General features: G+C 36.1%; 1 long non-coding RNA gene across 1 annotated transcript; it reads left to right on the top strand.

Annotated features, from left to right (window-relative positions):
- Positions 1 to 2,888: 2,888 nt before the first annotated feature.
- Positions 2,889 to 3,703, top strand: LOC110905241. The gene is made up of 3 exons (XR_002572970.2): positions 2,889 to 2,992; positions 3,076 to 3,251; positions 3,588 to 3,703. It is a non-coding gene; the product is annotated as an uncharacterized LOC110905241 (long non-coding RNA).
- Positions 3,704 to 4,054: the final 351 nt, after the last annotated feature.

Raw genomic sequence — 4,054 nt, 5'->3', positions numbered from 1 at the left:
GCATCCGTAACTGATTCCATCATTAAACCGAGTGAAACTGAATCAAAGTGAAACGTATTCGTTATCCAGTGGTACACAAAACGTCGGGTCAAACATTCGGGCTGCGCTGCTGGTAAAACAAAGAAGAAAGAACACAGTCCACGTTATAGTTTAGTTAAATTAATTAGGACTGGGTTTTATAAAAAAATAGCTGATAGCTCACCTGGTTATCTGCGATTAATTGTGTAAAATTTTACCCGGGTTCAAATCCCACGGTTTGCAAATTTTTAATTTCTTTTAATTTGTAACTTCGGTTATTTGTAAACTAGTCCCTCTTGTTTCTAAAGGTTATTTGTAAACTAGTCCCTCTTGTTTCTAAACTTTGTTAACTGGATATAACTTACCACTTAACTCAGTTAGGATAAACCAGTCCCTCTTGTTTCTAAACTTTGTTAACTGGATATAACTTACCACTTAACTCAGTTAGGATGTTCTCTTTATAAAGTAACCAATAAACTAACCTAGTTAATTAAATATATACGCACTTAACTAGGTTTACTAACCTAGTTAGTTAACCCATTTAAATATATAGTTTCCATAAATTACAAAAACAACCCCTTAACTTGTAACTTTGATATTTTGACGGTTTTACCCCTTTTAGGTTAAAAAACTTGTTTTAACCACAAATTTTAACGAAATTAATTATGTCCTTTATAACTAGTAACCGAGTTTACCGAGTTTTGCTAATAAACCTCCACTTTTATTTCAGTTTTAATCCAACGCAAAACGTAATGATCGAAAATAAAAAAAAATATTCTTTTTTTTTATTTGAAAAGGGACCGGTTTTACGATCCGGGTCGGATTTCGGAGGTCCGATTTTGACGGATGCTACACCTTAATGGATCACAACGCACAATAATAGATCATACATGCCTTCATGCGCCATGTAGGGCCTTAATGGATCCTAATGGACAATATTAGAGCATACGTATCTTAATGGACCTTAATGAATTACAACGGACAATATTAGATCATACATGTCTTAATGGACCTATTAGGCCATAATGGAGCATAATGGGTAATAATAGACGCTATATGTCTTAATGGACCATATTGGGCCTTAATGGATCACAAAGGACATTAGTAGATCATTCATATACGTCTCAATGGACTATATTGAGCCTTAATGGATCACAATGGACATTAATAGATGGTACATGTATTAATAGACCATGTTGGGCTTTAATGGATCACAATGGACACTTCATATATTTCATAATGGACCATATTGGGTCTTACTGGATCTCAAAGGAGAATAATAGATCATATATGGCTTAACGGACCACAATGGGGAATAGTAGATCATATATGTCTTAATGGACGGACCATAATGAGACTTAATGGATCACAATATGGAACAATAGATGATATACGTTTTAATAGACTATATTGGACCTTAATGGATCGCAATGGGGAATAGTAGATCATATGCGACTTAATGGACCATATTAGTTTTTAATGGACCACGAAGGACAATAATAGATCATATATGTCCTAGTGGACCATATTTCGCCTTAATGGATCACAATGGGGAATAGTAGATAATATACGTCTTAATGGATCATATTGGGCCTTGATGGATCACAATGAAGAATAGTAGATCATATATGTCTTGATGGACGATATTGGGCCTTAATGGATCACAATGGACCACCTATGTTTTAATGGATCACGTTGGGCCTTAATGGATCATAGTGACCTGATTTAACCAAAAACATTAACTGGGTTAGGGCCAAAGGATATAACGTGTAAGATTTTGAAACATTAAGTAGATAACTCGTCAAGTTTTACACCAAATGACACCGCCTGCAATTTGATATATAGATAAAGGACAAAACTTGTAATTTACTCTTCAGATTATCTATTACTAATTGTTGTTCCAATTTCAATTCAATTTCATTTAATTTTCATGTTTCCCACCCATACCAAATTCACCCGCCCAAATTTTCCATATTTTCTCAAAAACCCAAATTCCCCTTGATCAGCAAAACCTAAGAGGGCGTTTGGTTCGCGGAATGATTTGGAATTGGAATTGGAATTTGTATAGGAATTAGAATTTGAAGGAATTGGATTTGGAATTTAAACATTCCAATTGGAATTGGAAATTGTTGGAATTGTAATCTCAGTTCCATTTTTGTTGTGTTTGGTTGTCAAATGAATTGGAATCCATCACCCCGACACCCACAACCACCAGTTCAGGTCGAAACAGTACGGGTCGAAACGGTTCGGGTCGAAGTGGTTCGATTCGAAACGGTATTGGTCGAAACGATATGTGTCGAAAACAATTCGCGTCGAAACGGTTCGGATCGAAATGGTTCGCGTCAAAACGGTACAGGTGGAAATGGTTCACGTCGAAACGGTTTGGTCAAAACGGTTTGCGTCGAAACGGTTCGATTCGAAACGGTACGGGTTGAAATGGTTCGATTCGAAACGGTTCGGATGGAAATGGTTCGCGTTGAAACGGTACGAATCGAAACGGTTTGGATCAAAACAAGTATGGGTCGAAATGGTACGGGTTGAAACAGTGCGGGTCGAAACGGTCGAAGATTCCAATGAATTTACTTTAAATCCTTCACATATAGGAAGGATTTTGAATTCCTTCCATTGTTAACCAAACACATGAAGATTGAAATTGGGATTCCAATTCCATCAAATTCTGTGAACCAAACATCTTAAGAGATGAAATTCAAATTCCAATTCCCTTAAATTCCATTGAATTCCTGCGAACCAAACGCCCCCTAAATTGAGCATCATTCCAACATCCCTCTCTTTGTCTCGCTATCAAACAACCAGATCTCAAAACCTAAAACCATCGATTTCAAACATCGCTCTCTGTCTCGATCATTCAATTTAAGAGATCCGATCTGGATAGATGATTTCAAGCTCTCAGATCCAAACGCCGCTCATACTCATGTTTGTCGATTGGAGTGTGGATAAGCATGTATGTGTGAAGGTATAGATCGTTGGTCATATCCTTTGTTACTCACTTGATTTTAAACAAAAGTACAGATTTATCAAAATAGAAAGTTGATTTAGGATTCAAAAGGGGAAGAGATGCAGAAAGGAGTTGAATAATTCCTGGAGCTGAGAGAACAAAAGCAAAACAAAGAACAAAAACGGCTCGTGGTGCTAGTTGACTTCGTTCGTCTATTTGGAACCCTAGATGTTGGGCCTTGCATTCGTCTTCTCAAAAAGTGGTGATTTTGATTCAGGTTTTGTGTGTTTTTTAATAAATTAGGGCTTGTTTGATGTAAATGTATATTTGTTGGTAATAATTTATGGTTTAATTGTTGTGTTTTTTTGGGATTTTAGTTGTGTTTATTACGGAATTTGAAAAATTAAACAGAGAAATTGAATTTTGGAAAGAAAAAGTGTGATATTATAGTTTTAAGTGTGATATTGTTGGTGTTGGATTAGTGTTGAAAGAACTGAAGTGTTTGGGGTATATAAAAGTTAAGTGTGTGTTGGTTGGCTGGATGGTGGAGGTTGGCTTTTGTGTTTACTTCTTTATTAATTTGATTGGGAGATTTTTTAATTTGTTTATTCAGGTTTGTAGAAGTTGGTATAGAAAACGATCATGTACGTGACGAAAATGTTTCTGATGCTGATACCGGGTTGAATCAGGCAAGTTTGTAGTTTCTTGGATTATATGTATCAGTAAATGCATTGTTTATTTTTTTTTTTTTTTTTTTTGAAAATTAACTTTCATTCAACAAAAGGCGAACATGAAGCTTCCAAGACGGAAACAACACGCCCCCCAAAACCCAACAATTACATCAAATCAAACCTACACCATTCTTCCCAATCAACCTCATAACGTTTACATCTGTTTCTAAACCAAAGGAAACAGAAAGCCTTCACGTCCGACACCATGTCCATCACCTTCGTGCTTTTGTTAGAAAAGATTTTATCGTTGCGCGCCTTCCAAATCCTCCAACAGACAATGATCACCACACCATAAAACGCCTTCTTTTTTGCAATCGACCCACTTATATTACTCCCCAGTTCAAGTAGA

The sequence above is a fragment of the Helianthus annuus genome, chromosome 14 (assembly GCF_002127325.2).
Source record: "Helianthus annuus cultivar XRQ/B chromosome 14, HanXRQr2.0-SUNRISE, whole genome shotgun sequence".
Taxonomy (NCBI): Eukaryota; Viridiplantae; Streptophyta; class Magnoliopsida; order Asterales; family Asteraceae; genus Helianthus; species Helianthus annuus.
The sequence above is the reverse complement of the archived record's forward strand: the minus strand, read 5'-3'. Positions and strand labels throughout refer to the sequence as shown.